Consider the following 8619-nt stretch of genomic DNA (forward strand, 5'->3'; position numbering starts at 1 on the left):
GCATTTTGTGCAGGGGCCATTGGTCTTTATTCCAAGGCGTGTAGCCTTCCTAAAATATATGAATTCCCCTCTCCCCATGACCCTCTGTTCCACTCACACTGTCTGGCTGCCGCCCACATGGGCTGAGCTCAGGGGCCAGGTGGGTGACCTGCCTTGCAGCTGTGACAGTATCAGACCCCTCCCACCCATCTGCTCAGTCTGGAGACCAAGCTCCAGTGGCCTCAGACACCCAGCAGGAGGAACAAAATTGTCTCCATTGTCCCTAAGGATAAGGAAGCCAAAGCACCTGAAGCGCGAGGACCTTGCAGTAACCAGCCCAGCCAGTCCCACTGAGACTTAAATTCATCTTGGAGGATTCAGAGCCTCGAGTGCTGCCCCTTACACCATGGCACCTACAGCTGACAGCCCACGGGGGCACCTGGGCCTCTCTGCTCTCAGGTTGGCCTCTGTTCTCCTGGCTTCCCTCTAGCCCCTTCATCGCTCAGAAGTCTGTCCTGTCCCAGCTCTGCTACTTTCAGAGCAAATCCCTTGTTAGCACCAGTCACAATCTGGGGTCAGTGAGGGTCCCTCCCACCTGTGATGTGTGTTACACAAAAGTCTCTTGTTCCCTGCCCAGTTCCCAACACTGGCTGCAGCTGTCTACTTTTGCAAGGGTGTAGCTCAGTGATAGAGCATTTGACGGCAGATCAAGTGGTCCTTGGTTCAACTCTAAGTGCCTCCTTGGAAAAAGTTCCTTCTACTAGCGATATTTTCGTTTCCAGTTCCATCACACTCTAGCTTTACATTGCTTGAGGTTCTTGATATTAGTAAGAACCCTGAATGCAGAGCTGCTCAACTTTGGAAGCCTCGGGGTGATGCCACAAGAAACACTTCCTGTTGGCCTGGCTGGAACGTGGCACCACATGAGCATGTTGTTTGCTAGTCGGGGCTCTGGACAGCACCTGCAGAGGGAGATGGCAACTGCGGGACGCCCTGGCCAACTGTCCCAATGTCTTCCAGCAGTAAAGAAAACAAAAGAGGCCAATGCAAACAGCCCCTGGCAGTGAGGGAGTCAGCACGTCGGTGGGTGGGGCAGGGAGCTGGGGGCAGAGCTGGGCTCTAACTCGCTGGGTGACCTTGGCCCATTCAGTGAACCTCTCCTTGTCTCCATGGACCTCTCTGTACAGCAGGGACAGCAACACTCACATGTGCCCCTGTGGAGCACTAGAGATGTCAGGAAGCTCTGTCCTCCCAGCCTGGGGCTGTCTGTCTGGGCCATGCACTTACACACACTGGCCCCTCCCTTTCTAGGGCAGGGTTCCTGCTGTTCCTTGGTTTACTCAGCCTGGGAGTTGGGCTTTTCCCAAGCAGCAGGAGCTGTGTTTACCTGGGGAGCCACAATAAGAGCAGAACCCCCTCACCCCTGTTTCTGCTTGGCTTTGAACCTGGAGGCTTTTGCATATTAAGCAAACATGATAACCACTACCCCACAGAAACATGGGACAGAAATATGCTTGTCAGTTTTTTTCTGTACATAAAGTTGGACAAATATTCTGTTACTAATTCTTTGCCCAAGGCAGAGCAAGAGCAGGGAACAAGACCCCTCCCCCCCCAATACTTCTCTAGACCCTTTGCTCCCAACACAGGGCGGGGGGGGGGGCTGTGTGCCTCGGGAGGGGTGACCCACATCATATCCCCAGCATTTCTGCCCTTCATGGATGGACCTTTGGGGGCAGGCCCAGACGCTCCATCCTCTCACTCAACTCCTACCACGCTCTAGGGGTGCTGGGCAGGAGGCAAAGGCTGCAGGAGCTGAGAGTTTCCCTAGCGCTCAGGGACCCATAATGAGGCACCCTGCGCCGTGTCTCTCAGAAAGGCGCAGAAAGGGATTGACTGGGGACGGGGAGAGTGGCTCAGGGGTTGTGCAGCTTGTTGCCTGGTCAGGGGTGTTGTCAAAATACAGGCCTTGCTGTGATCAGGATTTGAACCTGCGCAGGGAAACCCTATTGGATTTCAAGTCCAACGCCTTAACCACTCGGCCATCACAGCACTGGGCAAAGTAGATACAGGGAAACTGGTAAATAATTCCAGTGCACAGCCCTAATGTCACCTGCCACAGAGTTCACACAGCAAACCATTGCAACAGCTGTGCAGAGGAGTCCCGGCCGTTCTGCTTCAAGGTCTTCCCTCCTCCTTCTTGGTCTTCCTTTCCCTTTCCCTTCCTCTTCTCTTCTCCCCTTTTCCTTCTTCTTGCTGGTGTCCTTCTTGGATCCCAGTTTATAAAGAGAAATTCAAGTACCTCTTAGTTCTACCTTAACCAATTATTTTAGTATAATTTCACTATCCAGTCAGCTAAGATCGAGCGCTTCCATCCTCTTGGAGAGCCATGTCACAGGCACAAGCCCCCAGAGATCCCTCTGGCCCTTCCAGGGATACATCGCAGGAGCAAGCAAGTGGCAGCAAGTGCTGGGCACTCTCATGGTAGGGGCCAGAGATAAAGCTGTGGTCCCAGGAGGAGTCTCTGCAGGCCCTGCAGTCCAGGCGGAGGAATGCAGATATTTATGGCTGAATGGTTGACGGCCTTGCAAAGAAAGGCCACCTCCCCCCACCCGAGACCAAATCAGAGCCAAGGTCAAGAAATTGCGGCAGGGGTATGTGAGGACCTGTGAGCGCAGTTCCCGCACTGGGGAAGCATCGCAGCACTGTGCATACTGTGAGGAACTGGACCAAGTCCTGGGGGTTGGGGATCCCTGTCTCCAGGGACAGTTGTGGAGTCTGGGATGGAGACACCTGGGCAGCAGCAGCCGCAGCTTCAGGATGACAACTAAGATGACCAGCAGCTCCAGGATGAGGAGAAGGAGGATTCCAGGAACGTCGTGACCCTCACCCTGGAACCGGTCCCCCAGATGGAGGAGGCCTCCCAAATGTCCACGGGCACCGGGGAGGGAACATCAGGTGAGTGTTGTGAGGTTGCAACACACACAGGGCAGGCGGGAGCACAGGGGGTGATGCGCTATCGTGACGTGTCATGCTGATTGTAGGTGGGGGGACACCACACATGTCTGACCCCATAGAGGGCTGTCCTCCCCCTGCCATGTGTGCAAGGCACCACCTGCTCCTGCAGACAGTGCTGCCAGCGGCTAATTTCCAAACACTGGATGCAAACAAGCAAGCATAATGGGGGTGTAGCTCAGTGGTAAAGTGTTTGACTATAGGCAAAAGGGTCCCTGTTTCAACTCCAAATGCCCCCTGAAAGGTTGATCAACTTCTTTGAAACCTTTGCATCTCCAGTTGCATCTCACTCTGCATTTCTGATGTGCGGAGATTACTACAAACCCCTGGGCTGTGTCTACGCTCGGTCACTTATTCCGGAAAAGCAGCCGCTTTTCCAGAATAACTTGCCAGCTGTCTACATTGGCCGCTTGCTTTTCCAGAAAAGCAATGACGATCTACTGTAAAATTGTCAGTGTTTTTCCAGAAAAACTATGCTGCTCCTGTTCAGGCAAAAGTCGTTTTCTGGAAAAACTGTTCCGGAAAAGGGCCAGTGTAGACAACCCAGTAGTCTTTTCCGCAAAAAAGCCCCGATCGCAAAAATGACAATCGGGGCTTTTTTCCGGAAAAGCGCGTCTACATTGGCCACAGACGCTGTTCCGGAAAAAGTGCTTTTCTGGAAAAGCATCCTGCCAATGTAGACGCCCTTTTTCCGGAAATCCTTATAACGGGAAACCTTCCTTCCTCCCCCCCCTCCCCCCCGCATCCTCCTCCTGTTCTGAAATGTGATTTGTCCTTTTCCTATGTGTTCATTTTTTTTAATTGTATCCTTTGGTATATATGGTTGTGGCTATTTTCTTCCACTATTTGATCTGAGGAAGTGGGTCTGGCCCACGAAAGCTCATCATCTAATAAACCATCTTGTTAGTCTTTAAAGTGCTACATTGTCCTGCATTTTGCTTCAGCTACCCCAGACTAACACGGCTACATTTCTATCATTGTTCCATTTTAAGCATTTCTGGAAAAGGGTGCCAGTGTAGACGTAGCCCTAATGTGTTTCTGTGTCAATGCGCATAAACCAGGCAAACCCATCTCAACTGAAACAAGTTAAAATCTGCTGTGTGTCTGGTTTCTGTTTCTATTCCCATCAATTCAGCAAGGGTGTGATCTGAAAGTCCTTGGTCTACCTGGGCTATGCTGTGCAGAAGAACAAGAATCACACCCAGTGGGGGAGGAATGGCCACTATCTTTCAATCTTCCGGAGTTTGATTTAGCAAGTCCAACTAAGACTCACTAAATCAAATTCAGAGGGTACCCCACCAGTTTCCAGTACATCTGCTCTTTGCTCCCTTTGGGTTCCTGAAGTAGGGACATAGCCAGGCTCAACTGACGGAGGCCAACTCTCGCTATGTAGGGTATGTTTACACTTGCACCCTCTTTCCAAAAAGGGATGCAAATGTAAAGAGTGAAAACTGTAAATGAAGCCACCAGGGACACATACAATGGGCCTGCAAAAAAATGAAACAGCTGAGCACTTTGCAGAGAACAGGCCATCGCCCTGCTGGGAGAGGCTCCATCATGCACAGACTCTGTGCAGGGCCAGACTGCTGGGAGGAGGCTCTGGCCATGGACTTTCCTCCCCTCTCTGTTACCTCCTTCACCTGGGGCTGAAAGGGACGTGGGCTGCAGGCTGGTCCTGCCCAGCTGCCTTCCCCAGTGGGAGCAGAAAATGCTCATGGAAGGGCTCACACATTGTCCCAATGCACTCGCCTGGGGGCCTGAATTCTTGCTGCCCCTGGCTGCACCCAAATGCCCTTCTGGGGGTGCAGGTTCCCCAGCTCACACCCCTCCTGTCACACAAAGCTTGCAAACGGGGTTGATTTTCCTCCATCTCCCCTTGCTGCTGGGCTAAAAGAAATCTTGAAACCAGCCCCGTCTCCTGTCACTGGAGAGATGGCCCTGTGCTGGGATATGAGAAACCATCCCAGTGATGCTTCTCGCAGCCCAGGAGAAGAAGGGGGCTCTGGGTGGAAGGAACCCAATAAAGTAGGTCCCAGTGGGCATGAACTGGGCACCAGTTTGGCCCAGTTGAGTGAGGGGAGGTTGGTCCCATGGTGTCAAGGGCAGCGCTCAGGACTTTGCTGCTGCTGGCAGGGAAGAAGCTGGGAGGCAAGGTGCTGGCAGCAAGAGATTCCGGCTTCTCTTTGCCCTGGGTCTGCCGGCCGCCAGCCACCTTGACCAACCCTCAAACCAGCTGGACTAGCCAGCCCATGTCACAGTGAATCTCTAGTGGCCCTGTCAGAGAAGAGCCATTGGCAGCTTGAGACATCCCTGCAGCTGCCTGAGGCGCCTCTCTTGAAAGGGCCACTGGTGAGCTGCACTTTCATAGGCCGGCTAGCTCAGCTGGTTAGAGCGTGGTGCTAATACTGCCAAAGTCATGGGTTCAAGCCCCATGCAGGCCAAAGGGGTGTTCTGTTCAGTAACTTCCCTTTCTTTAGTTACCTACTACGGACAGGGAAACAGACACAAGCAAAAGGCTGAGAGCTTTGCAGGAAGCAGGGCAAAGAGCTGGTAGGGGGAGGCTCCAGCCTGTACAGCTCCAGTGGCTAAAAGGGCCTGGGCCTGGCTTCCTGTCCCCAAAAGCAGGGGACCTGATGCCTAAATTCCTGCTGCTGTAGTGGCTACATCTAGGCAGCAGCTGGGGGGCAGGCTCTGGAGCCCAAGCCACATGGAGAGACTCAATATGACAGGGAGGCCTGGAGCGTGTGAGCCCTGCACAGAGACTGCTGCTGGGGGCCTGCTTCAGTGGCCCAGCAGCTCATGTTCCCCTTAACCAGCTTCTCCCCCTGGAGCCACCCCCCAGCGTTGCTGAGGCCCCTGACATGAGGCATGAGGCAGTGGGACCATCAGAGGAAGGTGCCAGCCTTAGCCCTTCCTCCCAGCCTCCTCCCCCTCCCAGGGTCTTTCCCCAGCCCCTCCCCAGTTCTACATTCCCCACATAAACACCAGAGAGTTTGTTCTTTCAACAGGGAAAAGTCCTGATTGTGTTACCAGCAAGGGGAGGGGGAGAGGGAGAGGGAGAGGGAGGCACAGAGGGCAAAAAATGAGGAGTAATGTTAGTTAGTTGGAACCAAGGGGCTGGGTTTGAACTACTGTAGAAGAAAGGACTCTGCCCCTGCCCTCTCCAGAGCCCTTAGGCTGGCACTGGGGAGGCCTAAGTCCAGGCAGTGCCCAGCCAAGTGGGAGGGGTTAGGGTTAGCCCCGTGCTAGGTCTCAGCTGCTGTAACATGTGGGAAGAAGATTGTCTAGGGACATGTTTTGGGAAAGTTGCAGCTGGCTTCCCTGACTGGGAATTGAACCCAGGCCACAGCAGTGAGAGTGCTGGATCCTAACCACTAGACCATCAGGGACACATAAAACAAGTCTCTTTGCTCACCTACACTAGCCTTTCGCAGGCCATTTTCTGTCCACTTCAGGATGAGGGGGAGGGTCCATTCTCCCTTGCCCAGAGGGCACAAGAACAGCCAAACAGAACATCAAAGCAGCCAGACTGGGCCATGCCAGTTGTCCAACTAGCCCAGGATCCTGTCTCACAACAGCAGCCAATTTCATTGTCCAGAGGGAATCCTCAGGACAGACAGTTATTAAGTGATCCCTCCATTCCCAGCTTCAGGTATACATCAGCTAGGGACACTTGCCCTGTCCATCCTGGTGAAATTCCATTGATTGACCTTTCCTGCATTAAATTATCCATTTCTGTTTTGGACCTTCTTGTAGATTTCACCTTCGCAACATCCTCTGGCAAGGAGTTCCACTGGGTGCAAAAATGCTTCCTCTTTAACTCGGTTACTTACCAGTTTCATTCTGTCACCCTGGTTCTTAAGTAGGCAAAGAAATAATTTCTTATTTGCTTTCTGCACCCCTGTCATCATCACATAAACCCCTGTCCCGTCGCCCCTTGCTTGTCCTTGTCACAAGCTGAGAAGAAGTTCCATGAACTCCTGGGAGCTGCTTTCCCAAGAAGAGGCATTTCCAGCAGAGAAGATGTCAAGCCCAATCCCCCTACACAAAGCCCCAGGAAATACCAATGGAGATTGGGAAAGCTCCCTCTCGGGCAGCGCTACGGAATGGATCCGGCTGGCCATTGGGCTGACTAACGCCATCAACAGACAAGTCCCAGTGAGACTTCTCAGCCCAAGTGCAGAGACTGTGGAGTCTCCCGCTCCCAGCCCAGTGGCAGAGGGGGCAGTGCCCTGAGGAGGCGGGTCCTGAGGCAGCAGAGACCTTTGAAGGGAACAGAGACAAGGGAGACGTGAGGTAGAAGAAGGGGAACAAGTCGCCTCTTCTCAAGAGAGACGTGGTAGGAAACTGCCGGTTCCGGTGCAAGCCGAGCTCCAAGGGCTGGTTCCTGCCCCAGTGGCTCCTTGCAGGGCCTGGCTTGACACGCACCAAGAAGTGCCATGTGTGGCCAGGAAAGCGGGTGGGGAGAACGGAAGGTGTTGGAGCAAGCTGGGGCTGCCGGGTCTTGGGGGATCTGGGCATCAGGGGGGAACCTTACCTGGTTTTGTGTCCCCTTGCAGCAAATGCCACAGACGTCCCAGAGGCTGGAGGTGCTGCCATTGGCCTTGGACTATGTGGTTGCAATACCCTGGTCCCTGCCAAAGCACCACTGAGGAGCCTCAACCCCAGCGGCACCTCCTCCCATCTCAGCCTAACCTGCCTAGGCCTATGTCTACTCTCATGGCTTTTTGCGTGAGTAATATGCAAATGAGGCTAAGCATGGAACATCGCTGAGCATCATTTACATACCTAATGAGCCACCATTTGTTTCAGAAGAGGCTCTTGTGCCAGAAGGAGCATCTACACTGCCCCTTCTGGCACAAGAAAAACCCTCTTGTGCAATGCCGTTCTTCCTGAAAGGTAATAGATGTAACGGCATTGCACAAAAGCGTTTTTTTTGCGCAAGAAGGGGCAGCGTAGACAGCTCCTTCTTGCGCAAGAGCCTCTTCCGCAATGTCTGCTGAGATGTGTTTTAGTAGTTAAATTCCTGGATTGCCCTTGCTCATTAAAATTGCTGTCATGTGGTTGGAAATGGGGAAAATATTGAATGTTATTAACATCAGCAGAACTGACTTACAAAGGGCCTGTGTGTTGTGTAGTCTTGCCTTAATCTTTGTATTCATGCCCATTAGTGTGAAAGAAGATATTTGCATATATATTTGCATATACAGACAACTGTGGATAATTCCCTGTAATATTATCACTCTCATATAACTTTGTATTAACATCTCCTTTTAGATATATCTCTAAGGCTATGTCTACACTCGCGGCTCCTTGCGCAAGAACATCCTGCGCAAGAGTTCTTGTGCAAGAAGTCGTGCACAAGAAAACGTCCACACTTCCACGTGCACGCTGTGCTTTTGTGCAAGAGCTCTCTTGGCAGTGTGGACGCTCTCCTGTGCAAGAAAGGGGTGAGGATGTGGAAGGTAGAGAAGTCAGGGCACAGGATTTGGGATGGGAAGGAGGCTTGGGGCTGGGACTGTGTGTGTGTGTTGAGGGGATCCCTCTGCTTTGGGCTCTCCGACACCCTTTAGCACTCACGGGCTTTTTCTGCAGCGCACTTGGTGCCGTGAGAACAAAGCTTGGAAA

At 52.7% G+C, this 8619-nt stretch overlaps 1 protein-coding gene and 2 non-coding genes across 4 annotated transcripts in view; 1 reads left to right on the forward strand and 2 right to left on the reverse strand.

Moving 5' to 3' along the window:
* Positions 1-8619, forward strand: part of LOC149522394 (zinc finger protein RFP-like) — a 97392-nt gene that overhangs the window by 56082 nt on the left and 32691 nt on the right. The gene's annotated exons all lie outside the window — the stretch shown is intronic.
* On the reverse strand, positions 1947-2028 carry TRNAS-UGA (transfer RNA serine (anticodon UGA)). The gene has a single exon. It is a non-coding gene; the product is annotated as a tRNA-Ser (tRNA).
* On the reverse strand, positions 6309-6380 carry TRNAE-CUC (transfer RNA glutamic acid (anticodon CUC)). Its single transcript has one exon. It is a non-coding gene; the product is annotated as a tRNA-Glu (tRNA).

Source organism: Pelodiscus sinensis, chromosome 19, assembly GCF_052426305.1.
Source record: "Pelodiscus sinensis isolate ZL-2025 chromosome 19, ASM5242630v1, whole genome shotgun sequence".
In the NCBI taxonomy this organism is placed as follows: domain Eukaryota; kingdom Metazoa; phylum Chordata; order Testudines; family Trionychidae; genus Pelodiscus; species Pelodiscus sinensis.